The 19,083-nt window shown below is 35.7% G+C and overlaps 1 protein-coding gene across 7 annotated transcripts in view; it reads right to left on the reverse strand.

The window, feature by feature from the left end:
• PCDH9 (protocadherin 9) overlaps positions 1 to 19,083 on the reverse strand; it is a 932,607-nt gene that overhangs the window by 85,501 nt on the left and 828,023 nt on the right. The window lies entirely within an intron of this gene.

The following is a 19,083-nucleotide window of genomic DNA, read 5'->3' on the forward strand; positions in this document are numbered from 1 at the left end:
CTTTTCACTCTCTAGGAATTTCTAACAACCACTAATTTTCCAAATTCCCATTTTCCGCATTTGCATCATTATGTGGAGATCAATACAAACACTGCTAAAGGTTTCTAACTAAAAATAATTAAAACAAAATTTGTTTAGCAAGATGACCTTCTAACAGAGGGGTAATAACAGTAGAAAGATACAATGTTTCTACTGGTATATTGTTTATTTATATTAATTGCTTACAGGTGGTTAGTGGACATTATTAAATATGCTTGCTCCTTTTTCTTTAAATATCCTTGTGTTTCAGAAATTGGATTTCAAGCACAGAATCTAAACTAAGTCACTATTTTCAAGTAAAAATACCTCAGATCAGAGTATAAACAACAGTATATATCACATTAATGAACATTTTTTTTCAAGTAAAAATACCTCAGATCAGAGTATAAATAACAGTATATATCACATTAATGAACATTTTTTTTTTCAAGTAAAAATACCTCAGATCAGAGTATAAATAACAGTATATATCACATATAAATGAACATTTTTTTCCCAACATTTATTTATTTTTGGGACAGAGAGAGACAGAGCATGAACGGGGGAGGATCAGAGAGAGAGAGGGAGACACAGAATCAGAAACAGGCTCCAGGCTCTGAGCCATCAGCCCAGAGCCTGACGCGGGGCTCGAACTCACGGACCGTGAGATCATGACCTGGCTGAAGTCGGACGCTTAACCGACTGCACCACCCAGTCGCCCCTAAATGAACATTGTTTATGTGTACACTTGAGCTACGGATATTTTAATATGTGATGTTTAACGTATTTATACCCTTGCTTTGATTACTAGTTAGGCATCCTATCTTAAAAGTTCAAAAAATCTAATGTTATTTGTGTGTATCTGTTGATTCTACAAAGAAAGAGAGTTGAGACAATTTTAGGCAAGAAAACATGAAGAATATTTACACCGGTTTTCAGAAAAGGTAAAAAATAAATAAAATATAAATGAAATGAAATATACTTGTAATTTTTTCTCATGCCTACCGCCACCCTGCCCATCCCCTCCCATCTCCCCACCCAATAGAACGGTGCTTCAAAAAAACACTAATCCAACTGTTGACTCAGCATAGAATCACTCCTTGTCTCCCATTCCAGTCCCACAAATTAACCAGAAGTGTTTCAGACTATCTAAATGAGGTATTGATGATGTCATGGAAGTGATTAATCAGGCTTATGATGATATGATCACCACCTTCTCAGAGCTTTTGTCTTCTTTTTCATTATCCTTACTTATAATTGAAATGTATAGCTTAGGGTAAAAGGTTATGGATTTTTAGAGGATTCTTAACAGTAAGATTATAAGAGGGTAGTCATTATAATAAGAGTAAAATGGGTTCAGTTACATTTAAATTCTAACAATGGTTTCAAATATTACCTGTCTGCTAGGGTTTAACAGAAAAAAAAATCAAGTTTTAGAACTCTGGGGAATAATATGTCAATCTTGGGAAAAAGCCTGGAATGTGAAAGTCTGGTGGACAGGCACTTAAATGTGTTTAATGTAGCAAATGAAAGACGGTTACAACTGTATTTTCTATTTTGTTCTAAGAAACATGTCTGACAAAGAAAGGAAAGAAAAGGTATCTTTAACTAGAGTCAAAGATGTTGGTAATAAATCAGTTTAATGGCTCATAAGATTCTTCTCTTATATATATATATATATATATATATATATATATATATATATACACAAATTATATATATTTTGCAACAATGTTGTACATTATCCATTAGTCTAAAACAGCACTGTGTCTGTACTGCTCAGGAATAATACTAGGCCAGTATACATTTTCCTCTTAACATTATTACTTACTACCATTTAATGAAACTGACATTAATTCTTCCCTCTCAATAGAAAAATCTGGTGAAATGTATTCCCTTCTCCATTACTACAGGTTGATTTTTTGTTTTATTTTTTGAAAGTCAAATATTGTCTTTACCTTCTTTGTTCCCGTTCCACTCCACCCCATGAAGTCCCTGACGGACATATAATGAATATGCTTTAGGTTTTTATTTGGGGAGGAGGGGTGAAATGATGAAATTTTAGTTGGATAAATGTCTTAATACCACCAGAGAACAAAGGAAGTGCTTACCAAATGTAACTTGAAAACATAATGATTTATTTCATTGTACTCACGCAGTATAGTCTTACTCATAGTAGTAAAACTATTTTTATTTTTCAGTCGGATTAATCCATTATAAATAATTATAATATGGCCCCCACTTTGCAAATGGGTTCCAAAAGTTATGGTGACATAGAAATATGCTAGCAGTGATTGGTAGAGGTGGAGGACTACTTAATTCTAACTTCAAGACAAAATTGAGTAGCCTCCAGCACCAGCATGCATGTGTTACATGGCAACACTATCTATCAATATTAACATTAATTTATTGGAAACAAAACACCAAACAGAGATCTGTCAAATAGACCAAGGTATTAAGCTATATCACTGAACATCAGCTTTGCCACATGATGTCAGTTTCTCTGTCTCTCACCTCATGCCGCAATGTCAAGATAGTTACATTTTCATTTTTAATAATTCTTGAATGTTTTACTTTCCACAAAAAAATCATAACTTGTTAATTTAATGGTACCCTGAGACACAAAACTCAATTCTGTAATTAATACTCAGTATTGAAATAACCATTTATCATTCTGCACTCTAAAGATAAGACACTGTTTTGGAGAAAAGTTCTTCAGGGATATACTTCTTTAAAAAACAAACAAACAAACAAACAACGGGCGCCTAGGTGGCTCAATTGCTTAAGCGCCCAACTCTTGATTTCGGCTCAGGCCATGATCTCAGGGTTTGTGGATTCGAGCCCTGCATAGGGCTTTGCACCAACAGTGCAGAGCCTGCTTGGTACTCTCTCTCTTTCTCTCTCTCTCTGCCCCTTCCTGCTCTTTCTCTCTCCATCTCTCAAAAATAAATGAATAAATATTTTTTAAAAATTAAAATTAAAAAAAGATAAACAAGCAAAAAACCCATCAGATACAAAGCATTATTTTACCTTATTTTTTCCCTCCTGACCATACACTTAGCAATTACAAAACTTTCTTCTCCAGCCAACCAATTAAGCAACAAAAGTCCCCACCTTTTGATTGATTTCTACTTATCTTTCAAATGGATCTCAAAAGTTATTTCTAGTGTGAAATTTCCCATGAAATTACAAAGAGCTTGCTGCTTCCTCCTCTGATCTCCCTGGGCAGGTTTACTGACAAAAACTCTTTTTCTGCAATTATTACTCTGATTTTCACCAGAAGGTTCTAACATGCAGCCTTCTGCTCTATTTGTGTCTGTCTCCAGAGCCTACTATGTGCATGGTGCATGGCTGTACCAATTATTCGATGAATAAATAATTAAAGGCATTAAATATATATAAATAGGGTTCTTTCCCTGAAGCTGATATTGGGCAGTTTTTAAAAGTCAGTTTGCTATTATCTGGATGCCAATCAAATCCCCTGGAATATGTATCTAAGGAGAGGGTGATGATTGTAAACATATTTTCAAAAAGCCTCCTATCAGAGACTATCATTAATTTATAGTTGCCTCAATTTTTATCCACGACCACTCAATGTAAGGATATATTTCTTTTAAATAATTGTGCTTGCTAACAGAATGAACTCTTCTAGACTAAAAGGAATGGTAGATATATCATTTATATTTATGAAACTCTGAGATGTATGACTATATTTATACTCATAAGAATTATACTCCCTACTCACTGGAAATGGAATTAGTCTATATTGGGTAATGATTTCACCTTCAGAGAACTGATTTTAGCTTTTTCATTAATGGATTAATATAGATTTCACAGTGACTGTTACCAAGGTTCAAAGGTAGTCAGTGTGGTATTTATGATTTTATCAAGTTTTTTTCCTTCTACTTCCTACTACAACCACTTTGTAGGGTTTTTCAGTAATATTTAACCGGTTCTATGTGGAGGTTTTGAAGATTTGAGGGTTTGACTTCTTTTTAAATTTTTTTTTAACATTTATTTGTTTTTGAGAGACAGGGAGAGACAGAGCATGAGCAGGGGAGGGGCAGAGAGAGAGGAGACACAGAGTCTGAAGCAGGCTCCAGGCTCTGAGCTGTCACCACAGAGCCCAACCGTGGGGCTCAAAATCACTGACCATGAGATCATGACCTGAGCTGAAGTCGGACGCTTAGCCAACTGAGGCACCCAGGTGCCCCTGAAGGCTTTACTTTTGACTGTGAGATTGTTTACTGTTAGCAAGTTTTTTTTTAAGAATTAAAAGAAAATTTTCATGCCTTTTATCCAAGTGTTGTGATTTAATATTCACAAAAATTAGTTAAAAGTAATTTTAAATGTTAATTGTAATCTGAGGGCAGACACTTCCATTTTATATGCTACTGTTGTTCATGCTGTTGAATATCACAAACACTTGTTTCAAAATCCTGCTAACCAACATATATTTTCACAAACATGTGATCATGCAAGTCTCTTGGAAAAACAGCCCATCTTCATAAATATGTAATGATGTAGCTTCTCAGAGTAAAGTCTACATATACATTCAGATCACATTTCCAAGAAACGAAATTAGTAACAACCAATATAATTATTCTGAATATGACTTATTTTATCATGTCTTATATTATTCTAAAATAGATTACAGTCCTCAATTTTCCTTTGACTTATGTGCTCAATCTCATTTTGTCTGTCCATGTGTTTTCATGTTTCTTCACACTCTCAGAACATGCATTTGTAAAATCATTGTAGTAACATAAAATCACGCAAGAAGGAAACTCTCCTTATTTTATGAATAAAGTCATTGGATTAAGAAGTTAGCCACTTCAAATTTTACCATCTAATCTTTATCTAGATAATGTGTTTAAAGTATCATCCCAGGGCCCCGTTACCATCTTCTATTCCCCAATATTTAGCTTCCTCCTGTTTCTCAAACTCTTTTTCAAAATGGTTGAAACCAGTGTGGAAGATCATTAAAGAAATATGACCTTTTTCTTTCTTGTATGCACACAGGAATTGGTTCATGAAAACTGATTTCTAAAAACACATGAACAAATATGTTCTGCCATTATACATAAGTTCTGAGTCAAGGATTGAGGATGACCATTTGAAATGATAACAATTCTCAAAAACTATTAAATATTCTAGGACCTTCAAAGAATTTGAACCAAATGGCTTTGAGACTTAAACATAAATTCTTTTTTTTTTTCAACGTTTTATTTTATTTTTGGGACAGAGAGAGACAGAGCATGAACAGGGGAGGGGCAGAGAGAGAGGGAGACACAGAATCGGAAACAGGCTCCAGGCTCTGAGCCATCAGCCCAGAGCCCGACGCGGGGCTCGAACTCACGGACCGCGAGATCGTGACCTGGCTGAAGTCGGACGTTTAACCGACTGCGCCACCCAGGCGCCCCTAGACTTAAACATAAATTCTGATGGTATATAAATTCATTTCAACAGCATCTCCCCTGTATATTAAAACAGGGTCCAAAAAGGCTTAAAAACTTGATGTTTATGCTCTCAGGTGGTTCAAAGTTAGCTGGAAAAGAGATTTCAATTCCCTTGACTAGTTAGAGGGGACTAAATGTAATGTCAGATAAGCAGAGCCATATTGATTTGTTTTTGCTTCCTAGAAGCTAATCTTCCAGTTTCATGCAGACTCAAAAATGTAGTCAATGACTTTATCCATGAACGTTCTTTCCAGATAGTGATCTTTACCTCAACTAAAAAACATTTTATAAGGCTTGCATAGCATTTTATACAGATATATGTGTCTATTTTAATGAAAATGCTATCACCTTTCTGTTGTCTTTGCTGTAAGAAAATGCTGCCACACACACACACACACACACACACACACACATGCCTTGTTTTCGTAGTCACATATTTTTCATAATGAGAAAGAGGGAGAGAAAGAGAGAGAGAGAAAGAAACAGGGACAAAGATATAGAGAGACAACATTTAGACATATGACTACAACTAAAAATGATTGTTAGACAATTTTCCATTGAAAAAATCTTCATTGATAAACAATGTCTAAAATACACACATCTATGTTTCAAAATGCTGATTCCAGAAAGAATGCATTTCCCCAATGATATGAGTTAATCCCCACTTCCCTTAAACTGTGGACAAATGGTAAGCATGGTAGGCCAAGTCTCTGTGATTTTTGATATGAGAATCAATCGGGGCCACTGATCTAGCTTACACTCCTCCATCTCGTTTTTACTCTGACCCAAAAATAGAAGTCACCCTGTGACTTATGATTAGATCACACCCTCTAGTAGATTCTCTGAATAAACAATAATTCCTGGGGAGAGAGCAGCCAGAAACAAATGGGATACCTGGTAGTTGCCTAAAACTTTGGACAAGATCATCCCACCCACAACACTGCTTCCTATACTATGATTTTTATCGTATAGCACCCACTGTCCCATGCCAGGAAATGGATGGAATCTACATGATGAGCATAGAAATTGTTATCATGGAGGAATGGAACTAGCTTCCAAGGTCATCAACCTTTCACACTTCCATTTATCTTATACCTAGGGCTGTCTTTTCATTGTTTTTCTTTTCAAAGCTTCCCATATTCTTACTTAAATTAGTATTTGTCTCTATTAAGTGGAGAGTGAGGAGCACCAAGGTATTTTTCCTAAGTCTGTGCCCTCTATCCCAATCCAGCATGCTATTATCACGAAAAAATCAAATGTGGAAACAACAACAGTTTTTAGTTTGCAGTTCTTTGAGAAAATAAACTCAAATGGCATCTTTATGTTTTACTAACACAGTCATTGTAAAGCAGTGTATAATATGTTAGATTATCAGCATCATTCCTTACTTTAACACTAATCCATAATTCATGCATTATTTTTTATCTTGTTTCAGTAGAATGTTGTAATAGAAAATAAACTGTCATCAGTAAAATGTCAAAAAAAATAATATCCAATAACAACCAACAATTTTTTGAATGAGAATTGTTCTACAGTAAGTGATCAGAACCTATTTAAGATTTTAGGTCCTGCATATGTACTGTCTGCTGACAAGCTATGCAATTATAAATGTATTCTTCATGTCAATGTCTTGAAAGTTCCTAATGAAAATTGTACAATGTAACTAGGAGGTTCCAAATACTGTTAAACTCTACAAATTCTCTGTTTTATCATTTTCTTCAGTGAACAGGTACATTTTTAAGGCACCCAAGTGTCAACAAGTGTATCTAATAGAGCCTTGAGCTTCAGTGATTTCATAAAAGAGGAACTTGCCAACGAATTTAGGGAACTCACATTATATATTCAGGTTAGATTCACAAATCCAATGTTGCATGGCAAGAAGTCTATGCTCATTTCTTGGTATCATGAATTGCAATTTTTCCCCCAATTCAGAGAACCAAACCTAAACCTTCATAAATGAATGAACAACTCAAAGGTAGCTCAGACTGTAGGAGTCTTAGAGAAGGAATTTATCATGTATTCAGTTTAAAGGGTTCAGTTTATGACAGCCATGAAAACGATCTATGTCCAATCTATCCTGATATGGAATCAAGTCACCCAAAATAAATCTGATAGATAATTTATAGTAAAAATACACCTCAACCTCTTCATATATACATATAGTATATATACACAAACACATACACTCTCACATAGATATGTGTATGTAAGCTTTTCTTTTTAATTTACACGGTAATTTTTGTTAAGAGAAAACAATATATTAAGTGACACACTTGCAAACTTCTTAAAATCTACTGCTATATGAAGCTAGGAATTAGAGACAAGTTTTGAATCATCGGAAACAGGGAAATATGCCTTGCTAGTTTGTATAATCTCAGTACTACATGACATACAGTGTGTATCAAATATAAATTTGACAAATGAAAATGAATGAATGAATGAATAAATAAATAAATAAATAAATAAATAAATAAATAAATAAATTTGTCAAATGAAACTGAATTGAAATACTAAAATCAGGAACTCAATGGAAAAAACATGTATGTTTTCCCAAGGTTAACAAAATTATTTCAGCCAATAATTTGAGGAAATAACTTACGAAGCCAATTACGACATAAATCTTAGGTAGGAGTATTAAATATATATATTTTAGTGATAGATGAAATACAACGCAAAAGGATTATAATTCACGACATTTTCAAAAATACTTAGGTATCTCTACCGTTTACAAAATTTATGGTCAGATATATAATTCAGGTTAAATATTTTATAATAAATCCCAAACACATTTTATTCTCTCACAACACATTTTTTCGTTCCTTAAGTTGTTCCTCTCAGTCTGTGTGCAGTGCAATTTTCTGTTGTTCTTTGCATGTAAAACAGAGTTGGGGCGCCTGGGTGGCTCAGTCAGCTAAGTGTCCGGCTGGCTCAGGTCATTATCTCATAGTTGATTTTGAGCCTCACATTGGGCCTTGCATTGACAGCTCAGCACCTGGAGCCTGCTTTGGAGTCTGTGTCTCCTTCTCTCCCTGTCCCTCCCCACTCACACTATGTCTCTCTCTCTCTCTCTCAAAAATAAATAAACATCAAAAAAAAAAAAAATAAAACAGTGTTGTTTGCCTTTGCAATTGGTAACTTTAAAGTCTGCAGAGCACAAAGTGAAGCAGAGATGGGTCAGTGGGTTAAACATATTTTCCTTGGCAGTCTACACTACTGGCTTTGAACTGAATACTTTCATATCTTATGGAGAGAAAATTGGCCAATACTATTTCAGGGTAAGCTGTGTAAAAAGTGCTATGAAGGTCACATCTCTGTTTCTGAATTGCCCCACCATGGCAGAGCTAGAAGAAGCCTCTCTAACTCTACAAGCAAATTATTGCTCTCCTTTTCAAATGAGGAGAGTAGCAGGAAAATATGGGCATTGCTTCTTTCCTAAAATAGGACTTTTAAAAATCCACTTGAAGAGGACTTAATTGATTTGTTCGTTGCATAAACAACATTTATTACACTGATAGTTACTTCAATCTTGGATGTTTTTTAGATGCAAATTAAAACACTTCTCTTATACTTTCACTTTTGTTGTTTTCTGTATATTTCATCTGACTTGTTGCATGACCTTGAGCTGAGATTTTGGACAGTTTGGGCTCAATTGTTCCAAATGTAAATTTCCTTCTATTCTTAAAATGATATAATTCTTATTTGTTGATGTTTAAAATCCTGTATCTAAATTCTTTTCCTTTTAAAAAATTTCTGCACACTGATAATAGAAAAGCCAAAATGTAGATGGCACTTCATGTCAGCAAATAGCCACATGCCCATTCAGACAAGACAAGTAATGATTTATGTTATAAGAATAGGGGGAGAAAAGAAGACTTGTAAACACAACCATGGGCACAGAACCACTGCTAACTCCTTTTATGCAAAGAGCTGAGTTGGCACACTGTCTCCAAAGCTCTGCAGGGAGAAAAGCTGTCAGTGGAAGAGGGAGCTGATGTCTGGCTGGGGAACAGAAACTCAGCAACATTGAAAATAGTACAAAGTATGGACACATTGACAGGCAAAAGAGATTCATGCCATTGGGAAGGCCAGCAGGAATCCAATGTAGCTTTTAGCAATGACCAGTCATTAACACATAATTAATGCTGAATAAATATTTATTAAATAGTGAATGGCTTTAAAGGCATATCATGCATAAATTGCATGAATAAATAAATGAATCAAGTATACCTGAAATGTTCTAGAATCACAAAACTGTGGGTAGGTGTAATGGAGAAGGTTCCAGGTTAACTGAAGGTAAGATGTGTTTCCAGAGGTGACTCTTGAGTTATCTTTTAAATGAAGAATACACTGTAAGTTATTGAAGCAGCACTGAGGTTCCTTTATCCCTGTGTCTACTGGGTAGTTAGGAAATATTAATGGAATAAGAAAGAGAGAAGGTGGGGCAAGAAACAAATCTATAGAATTTGTTAGGCATAACTGGTACAATGCTAAGGCATTTGTTACTATACTGTGGCTGACAGGAGAAATAAATGGGTTTTCATCTGGTAGAAGGGTGGAAGGTGACTCAGTGAGCTGGAATGAGGCGAAAGGGAGTCTAGTTAGAAAACTCCTGTGATTATCCAGATAAGATGAGGAAGATCTGAAAACCCATGGCAGTGGAGGACTCTTCTAGATTTTCATGGGTGATCAGCCTCAACGATAAACTATAAAGTTTACCTTCTACAACACTGCAGTGAAACAGATCTTTTTTGGTAAAATATAAAGGAAGTTACCTTACTATAAGAAATACCAGCACCCAGATTTCCTTCCATTTAAATGTATACCTTCTACTGTTTACAGAAAGAAGTTAGTGTTTGTTTGTATGGTGCTTACTTATAGATCTACCGATTTACTTGGGGATGGGAAGGAGAAGATTGGGACTAATAAATATTTTCATGTTTTGTGGTCTTTTCCTTAATGGCCAGCCATAATCAGTTACACAAAAACCTACAACAACATAATAATTTGCCCACAGCAGAACCAAATAGGCTTATTAATATGTGGCCTAGATATATTTGCATTCACATCTTTGCAAACTCTGGAAAATAAGTGAGAATTTTCAAACTTCCATCTCATTTGTAATACATTAAGAAGCCATCATCTTTACAATGCCAACTGCCCTATTTCTAATTTGATGTTTGATTTTAATACAAAATGTTCTAATTAATACAGAAGTTTGAGAAATGGACCAGAAAAAGAGGTGTAATAGATTATGTTTCTTTAATGAACACGGTCTACTTTTTAAATGAATACAAGGGACAATTTCATATAGTAGAGGACACAACACAGTTAATTTTAAATAAATGTAGCTGTCAGATAACCAGAGGATGAAAGGATACTATTCTATACTGGATAAAATATACTGAATAAAGTTGAATTATTGTAATGTATGCCAATGATCAGAGCATGAGCATATATATTTAAGTAATTCTGATGGTCTCTTGATAAGAGGGGAATTCCAAAAATGGCAGAGCTCAAGGGAATATCCTTGCAAAACAATGTTGGTCATGTAAAATGTTCTTTTTGTGCATTTGTTTGTTTGTATATCTTTGCATCTTAAAAAAGAGAAACATGATATTACCCTTCATATATGAGAAAAACTTCAAATGTTAATGCAACATTCAACAAAACTCGAAATTTTAGTGTTAGAGCTTAAAGGATGGGGAAAAGTAAAAGATACTTCATCAGTACACGATTGATGGATATTTTTGTGCACTAATGGTTTATTCAAGAATCTGAGGTACCCCTACTGAATGACACCACTAAAAAATAAATATCTATAGGAAGTTTGAAATACATAGGACTGAACTTATACAGTACCCAGAGAACATACTTATATAATGAGAAAAATATTCTGTATCAGAAAAATACTCTCCTTCTTAAACCAAAAGGTCATTAGGCACTTGGAAATTATGGGGTAAAATATGAGGTAAAAATTTATACACTAAAAAAATGCCCTTATGTTGTCTCTTCCATGGTGTATTTACATAAACTCTAAAGTCTCATTACACTATCAGCTATTTAACTATCAAACATTTCAAAATTTCCTACCAAGTGAAAATCATTCTTCTAGCATAGCCTGACCCATGCATAGATTATGGAATGAAGATAAAAAATAACTACAATTTATTTTGTCAAAGAAGATTTAAATCTATTGAGGAAGCCATATATAAATATCCGGAGAAAGTATGGGTAGGAGGGCTGAGTTTGTGTATAATATGCATCTAACATGTTTTAGTGTTTAGTAATGTTTAGTAATAATGGAGAGGAGGGGATAAGGACAGAAATATTAAGTATCAGAATTACCCTGAGAACTTGGGTAAAGCACTTTTGGTCTCTCATGGAATATCACAATATCAGAGGAGCCATCCAGGGGATATGGGTGATAATTCTGATCATCATAGAACTCCTCTCAACTCTTCCTTCACAGATCACCATTTTACAAAAATGAAAGTGCTTCAAAGGCAAGAACTTTGTCTTATGCACATTTTTATTCCAAGAGCCTAACACCTCCCAAAGGCATAGTTGCTTCTTTAGGATATGTGATGAACTGGCCTGATGGAATATGTGATGAGCCCATGCTGAAGACCTGAGTTAAGGCTAACTCTACACAGACTGTTAATTACCATTCACTGTGACTCTAACAATGATCCCAAATGTCACAATTACTCTCTGCACCGGTCATTACAACCTATAATGTTTGCTTCCTATCCGTGATCAGAAATGAATGAATGAACGAGTGAATGAACAAATGAACAAAGAAACGAGCAAAGGTCTGTGGGTCTGGAGGCAGCTCTGTTGCAGTGGAAAGGACACTAGATTTGGAGTAAAAGAATCTCAGTTCAACTCTTGGCCTTGTCACATACTAAATTCATAGATATGGACAGTGACATCTTTATTCATATAACTGCTGTAAGCAATAAATAAAATAATGTGTATAAAAATATTCTTCGTGGGGCTTGGCACATATTAGCTTTCAGCTGAGTAGATGATTATAGATTCTTTCTTTTTTCAATGTTTATTTTTGAGAGAAAGAGAGAGACAGAGACAGAGACAGAGACAGAGCAAGAGTGGGGGAGGGGCAGAGAGAGAGAGGGAGACACAGAAGCCAAAGCAGCCTCCAGGCTCTGAGCTGTCAGCACAGAGCTTGATGTGGGGCTTGAACTCTTGAACCACGAGATCATGACCTGAGCCGAAGTCCGACACTTAACCAACTGAGTCACCCAGTGCCCCAATGATTGTAGATCCTGAATTTGGAAGGCATCAAAGGGACATAAGTGATATAGGCCAAGCATGAGAAAAATAAATGAGAAAGAAATATTAATACGATGGAATCGGAAAAAGGAGATGGGTGAGTCATGGAGAATATATTTTAGTATAATTCTATGAGAAGCATTAACATTTCTGCTTAAGAAAATGTTACTGATAGCAGGGAGCCATGTAAATACAGATCTTCTATTTGCCTGATAATAAAATCAAAATCATTTACTGGATCAATGACTTCAGCATATTAGCCAAATGTATGCCCACACCTCTTGAATCATAAACATACTTTGAATTTAGGAAATGTGTTGACTCTAAGAAGATATCACAGGTTGATATCATGTAATCAATGATTGAAATGTATTAGAGGAGTATTCAGTCCTGTTTCTAACTACAGTAATAGTAAAGCATAAACGGATTGCAATTAATTTTTTAAAAATATCTTTGTGAAATTGTGTTCTACATGCTTCTTTGATATCATTGACTGGCTAAACAGTTCTGTACTAATTACTGAACTAATTTTCCTTTTTTTTTTTAAGTTTTTTAATTTATGAGAGAGACAGAGCATGACTGGGGGAGAAGCAGAGAAAGAGGGAGAGGGGGAGAATCTGAAACAGGCTCCCTGCAGTCAATGCAAAGAGCCTGATCTGGGGCTCAAACCCACGAAACTGCAAGATTATGACCTGAGCCAGAATCAAGAGTCAGATGTTTAACCCACTGAGTCACCCAGGCACCCCTAATTTTCCTTTTCTGCTTTTTAATTAAATTCATTTATTTATTTTGGGATAGAGGATGAGGACATAGGAGGGGCAGAGAGAGAAGGAGAAAGAGAAAATCCCAAGCAGGCTCTGCACTGCCAGCACAGAGCCTGATGTGGGGCTCGAACTCACAAACCATGATATCATGACCTGAGTTGAAATCAAGAGTTGAACACTTAACCCACCGATCCACTCAGGTGCCCTAATTTTCATCTTCTAAGCATGTTCTTTTATTCTCCATGTAAGAGGAAGGTAATGACACCAAACTTGTCAATATGAATGCCTGATAATAAAATTTATTGGTGTGAAGTGACTATTATTGCTTACAGTAAACTTTAAAATTATTATTGCCTTTGTGAAATAATCAGGTTTTTTTAGAAAAGAAAAATTAGATATACTTAAATTATAGAATTAAAAATAGCAACATATATGTAATTCAATCAATCCTAGTTATTCAAAATTAGAAAATACTCTTAGCTTCATGTTATGAAACAGAACACTGAGATTCCAAAAGGTTACATGATTTGTCCAACATCATATAGTACATGATAGGCAGAGTTAGAACTGGAAGAAATGAGGCCACCACATACCACATCTCATGCTTTAAACCAAAGTCAGGAATGAGGATGATAGCAATAAGCAAGTAACTTCTGAAGTGCTCAATACAAAGTACAGGATGTTTTCGGTTGATATTTCTTGAATTATTATAACTGCATTCATTAAATGTACTTGGAAATTCTACTGTTGGAATGATTATGACTTCATTTTATAAATAATAGATTCTTGGGTTTAGGTTTATATGAGTGAAGAGTGCAAAAGACCTTGGAGGCTTAAAGTATTTTAATTTATTTAGGACTTGATTTGTCTATTTCAAAAAAAAAATCTATATCTGCCTTAGATTTTCCTTTCCCTTGTGTTGACTCTTACAAATATGGAAAATTGAGATATCCTCATTAAAGGTGAAAGAAAAAAGACAGAAAAAGTTTATAGGTCACATTTAAGGGAATTTTAAATCGAATTCTGGAGTCACATAAAAATTTAAATATATAAGAAAATAGCATTTTAGTACCTACTATGAAAGTTTAAAAACTATGACCAATGCATTATCTCTGTCAATCACCAGACTAATCACCAGGCTAATATTGACTGAAATCTTGGAGAGTAGTTTTTATTACAAGTGAAAGTGTGATTTTCATCCACTAAACACAACAAACTTACAAAAAAAAAAAAAGAAAGAAAAAAGCATATAACAATAGTATGCACCTGGACAAAATAATTTTTAATTGCATGCTGTGAGATTTGTTGATTATGTTGCAAGGGATAAGGCAGTGTTCATCTCACCACTCATTAAGAGGGGAAGGAATAAAAAAAAAAAAAAAAGAGGTTAGAATGGGAGAGAGCCAAAGCATAAGAGACTGTTAAAAACTGAGAACAAACTGAGGGTTGATGGGGCGTGGGAGGGAGGAGAGGGTGGGTGATGGGTATTGAGGAGGGCACCTTTTGGGATGAGCACTGGGTGTTGTATGGAAACCAATTTGTCAATACATTTCATAAAAAAAAAAAAAGACAGTAGCTTTTTACTGAGTGGGAAAAACTTGGAGTTAGGCACACCTGTAACTGAATCCTGGTACTACCACATGCAAATAGGGGACCCTGGACAAGTTATTAGGCTATTCAGAGTCTCACTTTTTTCATTATAAATTTTGGGAATCATCATTCCTATCCTGTAGAGCTACCGAGGAGTGTAAATGAACACGCACTTGAAGGTTCCTAGACTAGAGCCTGACATCACATGTGTTCAATTATTTTTCCTTCCTGAATAACCAGCCTGGGTCTCTGCCTATGGTCTTCACTGACCTGAGCTGGGCATATCCATCAGCTCACACAAGGTAAGACTATGCATTTTCTGTGCTAGAAAGAAACTTCTGAAAGGCGTGTGCTACACCTGGGGTAAGGCCGGCATCTTTCTCTCTCGACAGCAGCTTATTTTTGACGTTCAAGTGGTTTATGCAGGAGCAAAGATTTCCTGCCTTTTCCTCTGGTAGTGCTTAAATTAGGAAGCTGGGAAATTAGATGTGGTGATGTTACTGATACTTCTTTGGAATTAGGATGGGAAGGTTAGAGTAAGGAAATATGAGAACATATTTGATTATCATACACAAATATTTTTCATTTTTTAGTTAAATGAAAAAAGTGAGCATGAGATCCTAGGTTACAATTTATTGTCTTACATTTTTTTTTGACGTTCCAGTTCAATTCAGAGAAAAAAGCTGGGTTCATTAAGCAAAATTATTCCCAGTGCGGTCCACAACATCATCGGTAATCCTGTAACAGCTCAGGGGTTTCCACACACACTCACACTCTGTAATCACTTTAGGTCAGTGCATCCTGACCCACTGTCATAGGTCATCTAAACAGAAACGGATTTAGGGAAAGTATTATTTTATATTCATGTTTTAGCATAAAGCCTGCCCACTTTATTTGTAACGATCAGCTACAAATACATGTTTCTCAAGGTATAGTTTTGCTTATCAATACCAGGATGAAACTTCTTGATACATACTATGAATACGAGTCCTAAGGAAGGAGGCACTGTTCGTCAGAGTAAAAAATGTATTTAAAAAAAAATCTTTACAAGTACTTCTTTTTTTTTAAACTTTTTAAAAAATGTTTTTATTGATTTTTGAGAGAGAGAGACAGAGAACTAGTGAGGGATGGGCACAGAGAGAGGGAGACACAGAATCCGAAGCAAGCTCCAGGGTCTGAGTTGTCAGCACACAGCCCAACGTGGGGCTAGAACTCACAAATTGTGAGATCATGACCTGAGCTGAAGTCGGCCACTTAACCGACTGAGCCACCCAGGTGCCCCCTTACAAGTACTTCTTAATCAAAGGCAATGCATGAATAATAGATCGTATATACACAATAAATTACTAAGGGCAAAAATGTATGATCATCACTTATCCATAGTTAGTAGTTGCTCTCCAATTATGTCTTTCCTTACTGAAAAGAGTCTTACTATATCCAGGTAAGTTTATAAAGTTGCACTTACAGTAATGAATAGCAAGAGTGACAGAAGCAGCACAGTCACTGTTGCTGGGTTTCCACCTTCCCTGGAAACAAACTCATGGAATATCTATCCTCCAGGCAAACTGCAGTGGGCTAATCAGATTGGATTATAAGGTTGCTGCAGGATTTGGCAATTAATTGACTGAATCTCAAGTAAATTTGTGTGGAAAAAGCACAGTCTTAATAATCATTATATAGCATATTCCATAAAAACAAGGTGTCTGATTTCAACTGTTCAACTTGAAAGCAGTTTTAGAGAAAAAACAAAAGCGCATTAGTGGGTCCCAAGCCTCTTTTCTCAGTGATTTCAATTCTTTTTTGCTTAAAATTTTTTTTAATGTTTACTTATTTTTAAGAGAGAGTGTGTGTGAGCACGAGCATGGGACGGGCAGAGAGACAGGGAGACGCAGACTCTGAAGCAGGCTCTATGCTCCGAGCCGTCAGCACAGAGCCGTCAGCACAGAGCCCGACGCGGGGCTCAAACCCATGAACTGTGAGATCATGACTTGAGCTGAAGTCAGATGCTTAACCAACTGAGCCACCCAGATGCCCCCAATTCCTTTGTGTTCTAGAGGTTAAGAAGACCTCACTAGGAACTGACAATGTAATCTAACAGATGGCAATAAGGAATTCCAGTCTCCTTGGAGGACTAACAGAGGAAAAAAAAAAAAAAAGACATGACTTCCTCACTCCACTTTAAATGTGCACAAGTACTTCATTGAGCTAGCGCAGTGCTATGACTATGTCGACATGCATCCTACTGGTTTAATCTTAGCACTGCGTGTATGTTGAAACATACCCATGCAAAGATGAGGAGAAATGTATAGCAACTGCCTTCAAACAAGTACAATTTGTAGTATGAAAAGTTGGCCTTCCTTATTGAAATCACTTCAGATTGTTCATGCCGCCTAATGCCTTAGACAGTATCTTTCCATTTGCCTTTCCACATGACTTTCTTCACCTGGCTAATTCTTCCCATGTCTTCTAGATTCGGATCACTTATCCACCCTTCCAGTGTGCCTCCCCCAGCTACTGAGACAGGGCTTCCTGACCCTCTTGGTTTCTGAGCATCCTGTGCATGTCCTTGTTTTTATCACGTATCAGTTGTGGCAAAAGCTGTCAGTTTCCCATTCAACAGTACTGACCCCCTCCGTTCCTAATAGAACTAGTATGTTTTTCAGAATGTCAGTGTGCCCGGCCTAGAAAGTGACTGAGAAGTATAAACTAGCTATTCGAATCTGAGTTTCCACATGATGCTGACTTTCCAAGATTTGCTTGCACTAAGGGATGGCTATATGACACTCCAGGACAGTAACACATTAGGAGAAGTCTCTTGAAGGTGCCTGGGTGACTCATTCAGTTAAGTGTCCCGCTCTTGGTTTTGGCCCAGGTCATGATCTCATGGTTCATGGGATCGAGCTCCATGTCGGGCTCTGCACTGACAGAAAGGAGACTGCTTGGGATTCTCTCGTCCTCACTCTCTGCCCCTCCCCTCACTTGCGCTCTCTCTTTCTCTCTGTCTCTCTGTCTCTCTCTCTCTCTCTCTCTGTCTCTCTCAAAATAAACATTAAAAAATAAACAGGTCTCTTGGAGGGCTTCTGAGAAGATCTATCCTTCTTGTTTTAAAAAAATAATAAATAAGTCATCTCTTTCTCAGGGACTGCTTTCTGCCTTAGAAGACAGAATTAATATGTGCAATTTCAATTCAGTGCAGACATATTGAAACCAATGAAAGGGAAAAAAAAAGGTGACACAGTAGAAGAATAGAAAACACTCAGCCCTTGATGACATCATTAAAATACCATTAAACCAATTCTGAAATTGAGTAGAACCAGAGGTCTTATTAAGTAAACAAGAAATGTCTTTATGGTTCAAAGAAATCTGATTTATTTGAATATGTTTCTTTAATAAGAGAAACACTGAATCTAAAAACTTACATAAAAACTTATTCATTAATATACCCAATATCTATGTTATTATTATATTATTAGTGGCCACATAAAGTAAATGCCAATATGGTTTAAAGATTTATATCCATCCTCCTAATTTAAGGCTTTGAAACTACAATGATCACAATCTGATTGTTGATTGACCTGGTTCTTTGATTTATTAAATCATCTTAATGGATGCAGCAGGGATGTCACTATTAATTTTGTTATAAATTCAAATTCTTATTAATGCTGACATGCCATTTAAATGTGTAATATGTTAAATTTACCTCTGCTGAAAACTTCTGTTTCTCAGCATTTTAAACTGAAATAATGTTGACTCTTAGTCATGCAAAACGTACTCAACATAGTAGTAAACAACGAAAAATAAAAGCTATTTATCCCATGGATACAATAATGACAGAGATATTAAGCAAAAGCTAATCTACATTATGCCATTATGTGTTTTAAATCATCTTTCCAAATGCCAGTTATTTATTTTTATCAAAAGGTGATGGCAGTTGACTAAAATCATATCACTACTAACAC

The sequence above is a fragment of the Prionailurus bengalensis genome, chromosome A1, assembly GCF_016509475.1.
Source record: "Prionailurus bengalensis isolate Pbe53 chromosome A1, Fcat_Pben_1.1_paternal_pri, whole genome shotgun sequence".
Classification (NCBI taxonomy): Eukaryota; Metazoa; Chordata; class Mammalia; order Carnivora; family Felidae; genus Prionailurus; species Prionailurus bengalensis.